This window comes from Arachis duranensis, chromosome 2, assembly GCF_000817695.3.
Source record: "Arachis duranensis cultivar V14167 chromosome 2, aradu.V14167.gnm2.J7QH, whole genome shotgun sequence".
NCBI classification, from domain to species: Eukaryota; Viridiplantae; Streptophyta; class Magnoliopsida; order Fabales; family Fabaceae; genus Arachis; species Arachis duranensis.
This window is the reverse complement of record NC_029773.3, coordinates 20,221,375-20,233,959: the sequence shown is the minus strand read 5'-3', so window position 1 is coordinate 20,233,959 and position 12,585 is coordinate 20,221,375.

Genomic DNA, 12,585 nt, shown 5'->3' with positions numbered 1-12,585 from the left:
ATCCATCTGAGGAATTTACCTTCGGATTCTTCACTCCGGAGGTACCCTCTCTGTGTTGGTCGTTATCTTGCTGTTGGGCCATGTCTTCATTGTCATTACCCATGTCTAGATTCTCTTGTTCAGAATCTGTTTCCACATGGCCTTCTTCGTGGGATCTATCCGCCATCGATGGATGATCTCTCGGGTCCCCGGCAACGGCGCCAATGTTACGGTAGGTAACCGGAGATTAATACGACGGATGGCGTTTGGCGGCCCAAGTGTATGAAGGAGGAGAACTCCGGGTGGATCTGCAACTCGGGAGACTCCGTCCGACTTGTTCTCGCGAATGAATGGGGGGTGGTACCTGCAAAGACACTCCGATGCCTAAGTTAGCAAGAGTGTGAGCAGGTCTAGAGAGTATTGGACTTAGAGATACCTGAGGGGTGTCAGTGTATTTATAGTGGTGAGCCAATAACCACCATTGAAGTAGTGCCGTATCTTTAGGGTGCTAACCGTCCCTATTATCTTGGGGAGGTTAAGATATGGCTTTATGAAGCGGTTAGAGAGATTTTAGGGGCGGTTACTCATTTGAATGAGTGCTCATCTGCCAACTAATCTCACATCCGACTTCTTCAGACCAAGTCGTGGTTGATACCGACTTCTTATGTGAAGGTCGGTACTTTAGCTAGGCTTAACCCTTCAGGTTAGGCCTTTTTAGTTGGACCTGGGCCTTTGTATTGGGCCAGGGTATGAACAACTTTAATTAAATTTATCAAATTATCTCATAAGTCTTAAATATTAAATTTATATAAAAACAAATGTATGTAATTTTTTATCAACTGGCAATAATGCATTAATAATAAAGTAGCTAAATCTAACAAGTTTTTAATTTTATGTAGAGTTGGAAAAGTCACCAAAGTTGCATGTATTGTTAATATTTTTTGAAAATGAATATTATTTAATTATTTATTGTCATATCAATTACAATATTTAACTAAATTGTCTATTTTATGTCTTAAAATTTTCTTATAAACATGCATCATTTTCGTCTCTTTTGTGTTACTTTGACCATTTCTTACTGTGCATACTTCATCTCTCTGGATATTAAAATGTTAAACTCAAACACTAGTTTTTCTTTTGGCGTTCAACTAAGCCAAAGTTAGCAATTACAATAATGTTTCACTCTTTCAAGTCAAAAAGAAGAATGCCTCAAAGTTGGTTGAAATGTTGGTTTATGATCCAAGATTTGGACAAATATGATTAGTTAATAAATAACAGCAATCATATGTGAAACGGATCATGGGCCTTAGCGTATGATGCCTCATGCCGACAAAATCAGAGGGAAAAAAATAAAACTTAGAGTATTTACCCAAATTGGTCCCCAAAGAATTTTGAAGTGGACGTTTTGGTCCCCAACAAAATTTAATTATGTAATTAGTCCCCAACTTTAGTAAACGTCCGTCATTTTAGTCCTTCTGTTAGTTTCTTCCGTGAAATTCTAACGGTAGAGTCCAACGTGTCACGTTCAGGTGATGAGTCAGCCGTTAAGTGCCACATGTTCAATCAAGACAAATTGGTCCCTATTCTGAATGATGCTAAATGCGGCATTTTGGGAGCAGGGCATAAGGGTGTGTGTCGTTTCGTTAGCTGAGTGGTTTTAAAGGTCCATTTTTGTCTTCCTCCCCCAAAACAAAATTACAACCAGCACCCTCTCTTCCCCTAGGTTTTACAAAGAAAGCCACCACCACGTGAATCGGTAGTCAGTCTTCCGACGATCTCGCTGACATTGTTGACTCAAGACTTTGTACCAAACGAAGTTATTGTAGAAGAAGGTTTTGCCGGTCTATCGGTCTTCACCGGTCAGGTTAGTATATCTTTTCTCTATTATGATGCGGATGGTATAATTGATCATCGTTGCAATTGTTCGAATGTGTTTACCTTGTGTATCTGTTTCTGGCAGTAGAAATTAGTTACTGAAGAAAGTGTTTTTAAGTTCTTCATTACTATGAAAATCAGTTACTGATAAGTGACGTAATGCATGCATATATGAGTTTAACATTAAAAAGATTCAATATTTTGTGGTAAATACACTTTATACATTAATTAATCTAGTTATCACAATTAGGAAATTAAAGTTTGAGCAGTTGTTGTTTAATATGAAATTGCACTGTATAAGTTTGTGTTCTGGTTTTGACATTTTATTCCATGTTTATGGATTGCAGATGACTGATTGGGTTATCCCTGTCTTTCAACATGGGGGGAGTTTTGTCAAAGATAACAAGGGTGAACTACTTTACATTAATGGGAATGTAAAGAGATTTCCTCCTTTGGATCTTGATTTAGTGAATTATTTTGATTTGAAGAAAATGTTTGAAGAACTTGGCTACCATGCATACAAAAAGATGTATTGGTATGACCCAACAGCTCCTAGTTATGAAGCAGGCCTACATCCTATATATGGAGATAAGGAAATCAGAGAGATGTGTGACAAAAAGAGGGAGGACAGAGAGACGGATGAATTGTGTCTGTTCTTTGATCATCCAATTATGCAAGATGTTGATTTTGAGGATAGCGATGATACTGATGAGCATAGTGAGGCCGAGGTCTTGTCTGATGAACCAATTTCTGACAACGATAGCTATGATAGCTATGAAAGTGCTGAAGACGAGGCATATAAACCCCCACCTCCAGGATTTGAGGATGACACCGATGATAGCTATGATAGCTTTGAAGATGAAGAACTCATGAAGAAAACAAAGAGAAAAGGTGGCAAAAGAGATAAGAAGGGTAAGAAGAAAACTGTTGGAAAAAAGGATAATGCAAGGAAGATGGCTGTTGAAAAAACAGATAATGCAAGGAAGAAAGGTGGGCCTAAACAAACTACTAGGCCCAATGACAAATATGGGCCCAATATAACTGTTGGGCCTACATCTACTAATGGGTCTACTCCTACTGCTAGGCCTAGTCCTACTGTTGGTGGGTCAGAATTTGGTGTTGGACCGGGTATAGCAGAGGAGGGGGATGACATCTTTAGTGATGAATCTGATGGTTTAGGATTTGAGTCAGAGGGGTTTGATACACCTCAATCATCAGACAATGAGGGAGATGATTTTGATTGGTCCCAATTCAATGAGGAAGCAGACTTTGGTGATGTTCAACTCCAATTGAACATGGAGTTTGCCACATTGGATCAATTCAAGCATGCTTTAAAGGACTATACTATTGCTGAAGGAAGGAGGATTTTTTATGTTAAAAATGATAATAGAAGAGTTAGATGCAAGTGTGCAAGTGGAGAAGAGAAGACTATGATTGCAAAGGCAAAGTTCAAGGCTAGATGTAAGGCTAAAAGGAAAGAGACTGATGCTGCAGAAGTGGATAATTCTGGAGAGAATGGAACTGCTATTGTCCCTAGCAGTGATGATAATGAATGTCCCTGGCTGATTTATTGTGCCTGGAATAGTGCTAGAGGGTGCTACCAGATTAAGACGTATGAGCCTAAACATACTTGTGCTAGGGAATTCGGGTCTAACATGGCTGATCAGAAATGGGTGGCTGATAAATTAGAGAAGAGGTTATTGACCCAACCTCACATGACTCATGGCGAAGCTTTTGATCATATTAAGATAGACTTTAATGTGGTGTGCAGTGACAAGATGATTTATAGAGCTTTAAGGGTTGTTAGGGAAAGGTGTGTTGGGAATGAGAGGGCTCAGTATGGAAAGTTGAGAGATTATCTCACTGAAATACACAGAAGCAATCCTAGCAGCACTGCATTGCTGGAAACAACCCCCACAATTCCTGGTTTACCGCCATTATTTAGCAAACTGTATATTTGTCTGGAGGGGTGTAAAAGGGGGTTTAAGGCTGGTTGCAGACCACTGATTGGGTTGGATGGATGTCACTTGAAAGGATATTATGGGGGGCAATTGTTGTGTGCTGTAGCTCAAGATGCAAACAATCACTTCTATGTGATTGCCTATGCGGTGGTTGACAGTGAAACAAAACAAAGTTGGAAGTGGTTTTTACAACTTCTTCAAAAAGATATTGGTAACTGCTCAACAGAAGAATGGAATTTTATCTCGGATCAACAGAAGGTAAATGACCATTGCACTGATTGTATTTGACTTTATTTTACTTGCTGTGATTAAATTTGGGTTGGTTGGTTGCATTTGAATTGAATTGTTGTTATAATAGTTGCATAGAATTGTTATAATTGTTGTTAATGCTTACTGTGATTATATTTGTGAATGTTAACGCGTACTTGTATTTTCTCTTCTATCCTAAAATCTGGTGGGTTAGTAATTAATACTGCTTCTTTTATTTCAATGTCACAAGTTATACTGAAATTTGGTCGTAAATTAACTTTTCCACTTTGTTTTCTGCGTATATATAATCATGTCTCAAGCTAATCTTTATATTGTTGCATATTTATTGGATGAGGAAGCGTGCCATACAAAAAAAGTGTGTTTCTATTCATGTGATATTATTAGCATATATAAAGAGTGTGTTACTTCTTCACCTAATAATATCATGTATATTGTTGCATAATATAATAGCATGTTACTATTCATGTTATAATAGCATGTTACTGTTCATGTTATATAAAGAGCATGTATAATAGCATGTTACTATTCATGTTATATAAAGAGCATGTTACTGTTCATGTGATATTATTGGTAGATATTATTAGTGGAATGCGTGACATTTGAATTAGTGTAATTAATTATAAGTCTCTTATGCTCTTGTCTTTTATTTGAATTGTACTATTTGTAGTAATTAAATTTGACTTGATGTCATTATATTTGAATTGAATTGAGGTGAAGTTAATATAAAATAGTGTTCTAATAAGGTTTCGGGTGGATGAAAGGGTCTAGATGATTGTCAAATTATATTACTAAGGACCAATCTGTCTGATAAATAATTTATTTAGGGGCTTATTTTTCTGATAAATAAATTTTTTGGGGATCTTACTGTCTGATCTATGATTTTATTAAAAAAGTCTGTATATGTGTTTGTTCATTTTGATGCCTTCTTCAGGGTTTACTACCTGCTTTGCATGAGGTGATGCCAAATGCACACCACAGGAATTGTGTAAGACACATTTGGAAGAATTTTATTGGAAAGTTTAAGGACAAACAACTAAAAAATATAGTGTGGGCATGTGCAAAGAGTAGTACAGATGCAGAGTTCCAACATCATATGCAGAGGCTAAAGAGGATGAATGAAGAAGCATGGGCATATCTTGCAAAGTTTCAACCCTCTTGCTGGACCAAATCTTATTTTAGTCATTGGCCAAAACTTGACAACGTGACCAACAACATGAGTGAGGTCTGGAACGCCAAAATTAACCACTATAGGGGAAAGCCTATTCTCACCATGTTGGAGGAGCTTCGTTGCTACTTGATGAGGAGAATGGCAAAACACGAAGATTCTAAGCACCTACACTGGAGTACTGGCACCAGTTCAGCAAAGGAAATTGGAGGACCTTATGAAGGATACTAAATTCTAGACGGCTCAATGGACTGGTGACAATGATCGTAACGTGTTTGAAGTGCAGACACATTCAAAGAAGGTTGGTGTTAATCTTGGAAGGCATACTTGTACCTGCAATATGTGGCAACTGACAGGTAGTCATAACATATTGTATTTGACTTACATGAGTTTAAGATATGCATTCTGCTATATTAAAGTCAACGCTAGTTAATTCTTTTGTAGGAATACCATGTGTTCATGCATTAGCAGCTATTCAAAAGAGGTGTGATAGGCCAGAACTATATGTGCATCCTTGGCTAAAGATGGATGCATTTAGAGCAACCTATGAGCATGTCATAAAACCTGTCAACTCAGAAGAGTATTGGGTGAATACTGGACTACTATCTCCAGAGCCACCCATCATTAGGAGACCTGCAGGCCGCCCCACGAAGAAAAAAAGGAAGGCGGACCCTGTTGAAGACGCGCGTGATAGATCAAAAGGACGACGAACATTCAAGGTTACCTGTCAAAAATGTGGCGAATCTAGCCACAATGCAAAAACATGCAAGGGACCACCAAGGCCTAAACCCCCACCAAAGAATAAAGGTAAAAAAAAGGGTAATGGAAATGGATCCACCATTGCAGCAGGGTCACAGGAAGAGGTACAAATAACCCTCTCAGCCCCTCAACCACAGCCACAGGTACCTTTCTAAATTGCATTATATTCGATGCTTTGTATGCCATTCATGTACTTACTTGTCTTGTTACTTTGTCTTGTGTTAGGAGCAAACTACTAACTCATCCAACCAAGTTGCATCAACAACAAGTTTTAGGCATCCAAGACCTAAACAACAAATTCTGAGACTTCATGTAGCTCTGGTCACTGCCCCAACACCTCCTATGAAGCTTGTTTCGGCTCCAAGACCTTTACCTCCACCAACTTTGACTCCTCCACCTACAGCCCCATTTGCTCCAGTGCCTAGGTCACTCCATCCGAATCAGATACCAAGAATCTCTCCGGAAACAGTTGCTGCTACAAGCTCTGGAACTGTTGCCAGAATATTCAAGTTCATGCCTACACCAGGACTCAACCTCCAAAAGAAGAAATGATATTGCTCTATGATATCATGCTGATTGTAGTTATGTTGTTTAGTTTATTAAGACCCTTTTGTAATAGATTATGGTTATGTAGTGCATTTATGCAACGTTGAGCTATGCTTTTGGAATGTATCTTTGATGCTAGCAACAGATATAAACTAGCTAGGAGTAAGTTTTTTGTTGGAATATTCAGAACTTTGATACTTGATTTCAAATATATGAAACTATGGTTATTAGACTATTTTGATAATTATGAGTGATGTGATTTGTATTAAATCAGGTTTTTGAAACATTATTTTTGTGAATGCATATGATTCTAATATTTGGCAAAGGAAATTTCATTACACAATTCTGACAGACTATAATATTAGCAATTACACTTTGATCAATTATTCAATTACAATATATCCATACATAATAAGCACTTAATTCCCTTCTTTTCCTACCTAACTATATCTTTCCTAAAAAAATACAAACCAAAAAACCTAGCATGAAAAAGAACACATTTTTCCAATGACTGCTCCACTCCCTCCTTTTACTTATATTCTTAGTCTTCTTCTCTAATTCATCAAACCAAATCTTTCAACTTCTTCACCCTCTCTTCCAGTACAACATTATGCTGGCTATCTTGCATTTCATGGGAAAAAATTTTGTCAAACCATATAAAAATTCACAGTGGAAGATTCTCCTACATTGAAGGGGAAAATGCACAAAATCAGAGTTAACCCATGAATTAACAATGCATAAAGAAGATACCATACCCAATGTTTCTTACCCTATAATAAGGACAACCAAAGAAAGGTCTTCTTGGGCTCTTATCTGTTCCAGATTCCACAACAATGGCATAAGCTCCACAGTGGCATCTTGGATTCTCCCCTCTTGCAATTCCAAATTTGGGGCCACCTGAAGCACTGCTAGCACTACCATCTCCGCTACCTCTAATAACTCGTTGACGATAAGAACTTGCTAAATTCCCTCCACTTGCCATGGTTACACGTTTTCAGAGTAGCACACGAGGATGATTATGACCTTCACACCATTTTTTTAGGATCTAGGGCATCATACAAGAACAAATTTGTAGTTGTATTTCTAGGGACTATTTTGTCTTTCATCCCATGTGGCGTTTAACAGCTGACTCAACACCTTAACATGACACGTTGGACTCCACTGTTAAAATTTAACGGAGGAAACTAACAGGAGGACTAAAATGACGGACGTTTACAAAAGTTGGGGACTAATTACATAATTAAATTTTGTTGGGGACCAAAACGTCCACTTCAAAATTTCTTGGGGACCAATTTGGGTAAATACTCTAAAACTTAAAACTGAAGCTTAATTAAATGACAATTATTTATGGGGTCTGCTTTCTTTCCTTTTGTTTCATAGGTTTAAAGCCTTGTTTGGAATCTTAGAAATGATTCAAAAAGCTTTAAATACAGAAAAATTAGAGACAAACATGCATGCTCTTAAAAATTATTTAATATGTATTTTAAAAAATTTTAAAACTACTCATTGATTTTTTTTTTTTTAGGAAATGGATATTGTTATTTCTGAATTGATAATGCCACTTCCAGTCTAATCAAATTTATTGTTTATGTGTTTTGTATTAAGAATAAAATCTTTCAAACGAAAAAGACATTATCAACTTTAGAGTGATAATGTCTACTTTTATTTTTTTTAATATAACTATAAATATGTTTAAAATAGACATTAAATGGGTTTAAAAGCATGAAAATTTCTTTTTAATTTCTCATTACTAGCAGAGCTTACCAAGTCACAATCATATTAGAAGCACCATATTTATGGCTCTTCACCAATTAATGGTGGAAGGTGCATGTCCGCCATGTCGTGCAATTTTTTGGGTGTTCTTCTTGTGCAATTTAATGGTGAAAATTACATAATACATAAATATTAACCGTAAAATGTTCACAAAATAATAATAATAATAATAATAATAATAATAATAATAATAATAATAACCGCAGAATATTATTTGGACAATTAAAATATTTTAATATCACAAATAAATTCAAAAAACAAGTTATTTGTATCCACCAAAGTTTATAACGTTTTGACAAATTTTACTAACTATTATCTCCTCGTTATTGATGTTAAGTTGTTAACTCTCATTTCCCATTATAGCAGCACTCATGGCTTGTAGAATTGGTCGATTAGACCATCTCCAGTTAGGAACTCATTCCAGTTCCTATTTATGGCCCACTTGTCATAAAAAGAAACTCCACATCAGTTTTTGCGTCATAAATAGTAAATAGAAACTCAAAGCATCTCTCTTCTCCATTAGAAGGAACTAACTTTAGTCCCTATTGTGGTCCTACTTAATTAATTAATTAAAATACTTAAAATTAATATAATTAATTTTTTTAATAATGTAATTTAATAAAATTATAATTAATTATTATAATTATTAATAAATTAAATATAATTTAATTATTAATTTAAGTGCCAATGAAAACAAAGTAAGTCCCCCTGGACAGGGCCTTCCTTACTTTGAAATATGTGCGAGGACTCATGTATGTATTGTTCCAATGGTTGGGTTTTAACTTTTGTCAGAACAGGGCCTTCATTTTTTTGCCGTTGGAGATGCTCTTAGAGTTTGAATTGATTAGTATGAAAACAGATCCTCTTAATTTTTTTTAAATTGAGAATATAAAATGTAATATTTAATTTATTTTATTTTATTTTATAATTTTTTTATTCTACTTATAAATTATATAGTAAAAGATCATACTTTATTTAATATTTTTTTTGTTATGTTTTTTTATTTCACTTATAAAATATATAATAATATATTACGCTTTACTTTTTCAAATAAAAAGATGTAATCCCAACTAATATTTAGTATTGTTGATGCCCTGGCCAACATTAAGACCCAGGACCAAACGAAAGATCAAATCCAAAGATTGGCCCTCATTCGACACTGACCTTCTCTTAAGAAGTCGGATCTAACCAAGACTTGCTCTAAAGAAGTCGGGAGTAAAGATTAGCTGGCAGATAACACCCATTCAAATAAGTAACTGCCCCTAAAATCTCTCAACCCACTTTCAGGAGCCATATCTCAACTTTCCTAAGATAAAGGGACGGTTATCCTCCTTAAAAGATGGAACTACTCCAACGGTAGTTATTGGTTCACCACTATAAATACACTGACACCCCTCAGGTATCTCTAAGTTCCAATACTCTTCAACTTGCTTACACTCTTACTGACTTAGGCATCGGAGTGTCTTTGCAGGTACCACTCCCTATTCTTGCACATACACAAGTCGGACGGAGGCTCTCAAACGCGAACCTAGTCAAAGGACTCTCTCCTTCAGACGATTGGACCAACCCAACGAGTCCAGCCCATTAATCCCCGGTTACCCATCGTAACATTGGCGTCGTTGCCGTGGACCCAAGGGATCAACCAGTAATGGCGGACAATTCACCCGAAGATGGCCACACAGCATCTGATTCTGAGCAAGAGAATTTGGACGTTGGAAACAACAATGAGGATGTCGACACCCATCAAGGGGTGACCAATCAGCATAAAGAAGGCACCTTAGGACTGAAAAATCCGATAACAAACTCCTCTGAAGGGCGCGAGTCAGGAAAGGGAGGACAACCCCATGCAGCTGATTTCATGGGTTTGTTCCATGGCCATCAAGGGCGCCTGGAGCAGTTGGTGCAAGAGTTAGAGCGACAGCGAGAGGCAGAGAGAAACTTAAGGAACGAGATAGAGCGACGAAAAGAGTTAGAAGAAAAGCTCCTAAAGATGGAATCCACTCTAAAAAATTGAAGCTCCCGCAGCGACAGAGAAGATTCTCCCTTAGGAGGAGAAGACCCATTCAACGAGGACATAACGAGGGCAAAAATTTCAAGGAACTTTAAAAGTCCTGATATGGACCTCTATGATGGAACCACTAATCCAAAGCATCGTTTAGGCAACTTTAAAAGTCAGATGTACCTGGCCGACGCTTCTGATGCTACTCGCTGCAAAGCTTTTCCGACCACACTGACGAAAGCAGCGATGAAGTGGTTCAACAGTCTTCCCCCTAGGTCGGTCACTAGCTTTGATGACCTCTCGCGAAAGTTCCTGATGCGATTCTTCATCCAGAAGGACAAAGTAAAGCACGCACCGAACCTCCTGAGAGTAAAACAGGAGGTCGGAGAACCTTTGAGGGACTACATGGAAATGTTCAACAAAGCGTGCTTGGAGATTCAAGACCTGCCCATGGAGGCAGTGATTATGGGCCTAGTAAATGGACTTCGAGAAGGTCCTTTCTCCCAATCCATATCAAAAAGGCACCCGACCTCCCTAAGTGATGTACAAGAGAGAGCTGAGAAGTACATCAACATGGAGAAAAACGCCAGGCTACGAGAGCCGAGCTGGCAACCTAGGCACTCTCACTCGTCAAAAGAGAAGGAAAGAGAGCCCAAGAAAAAAGAGAAAGTTGGCCCCGAAAGGCCTAGGAGATATCACTCCTACACTCCTCTAAGAGTTTCCCTGGTGGATGTATACAGAGAAATCTGCCTTACTGAAAGGCTACCGCCCCCTAGACCCATCAAAAATAAAAAGGGTGGAGTCGTGGCGACTACTATGAGTACCATAAGATATATGGTCAATCAACGAATGATTGTTATGACCTTAAAAATGTGATAGAAAAGTTGGCTAGAGAAGGTCGGCTTGATAGATATCTCATGGAAAGGTCGGACAATCATGGAAAAAGAAAGCGAGATGACGACGACCGAAGGGATCTACCACCACAGACCCCGAAAAGACATATACATATGATCTCGGGGGGGATTCAGTGGAGGTGGCCTCACAAAGTCATCTCGCAAGAGGCACTTGAAAGAAGTCTACCAGGTTGGGAGCGAGGCTCCCGACCTCCCAACTATCTCATTCACCAAAGAAAATGAGCAAGGAATCATTCCTGGACATGATGATCCAGTGGTAATAACTATGGTCCTTGCCAACGCCCATCTTCACAGAACCCTGGTAGATCAGGAGAGCTCCACCAACATCCTTTTCAAACTAGCGTTCGATAAGCTGGAGTTGGATAAAAAGGAGTTAAGAGCTTATCCTGACACCTTGTATGGACTGGGGGATATGCCAATAAAACCACTAGGATTCTTACCCCTTCACACAACTTTTGGAAAATGGAAAAAATCCAAAACTCTGAGCATCAACTTCAAAGTCATCGATGTGGGGTCAGCCTACAATGCCCTAATCGGCAAGACTACTCGGAGCAGTGGTATCCACCCTCATCTTTGCATGAAATTCCCAACACCAGAGGGAATAACAACCATCAGGGGAGATCAGAAATTGGCGAAGAAATACTACAATGAAAGCCTGAACTTATGAGGAAAAGGCAAGGAGGTGCACACAATTGAGCTCGGAGGAGTCAGAGCCAAGAAAGAGTCACGACAACAACCAGGGGAAAAAACTGAGGAAGTACAGGTCGGAGAAGAGGAAGGAAAAAACACCAACATAGGAGCCAACCTGAAAGAAGATTTGAAGAAAATCTTATAAGGCTTCTACAAGAAAATTTTGACCTCTTCGCCTGGAAAGCTTCGGACATGCCAGGGATAGATCCCGAACTCATGTCGTACAAGCTATCGGTGTACCCTGGTTCGCGACCTGTTCAGGAAAGAAGAAGGAAGCTTGGACCTAAACGAGCTCAAGTAGTGGAGAACAAGTGCAAGCCCTCTTAGAAGCCAAATTCATCAAAGAGGTCAAATATCCGGCGTGGCTGACAAATGTGGTGCTAGTTAAAAAATAAAACGGCAAGTGGAGGATGTACGTCGATTACACCAACCTGAATAAGACGTGTCCCAAAGACCCATATCCACTCCTAAGCATTGATACCCTAGTAGACTCCAGCTCAGGGTATCAGTACTTATCGTTTATGGATGCATACTCGGGATACAATCAAATCCCGATGTCCAAGCCGGATAAAGAGAAAACATCATTCATCACGCCTAGAGCAAACTATTGCTATGTGGTCATGCCTTTTAGACTGAAAAATGCTGGAGCCACAT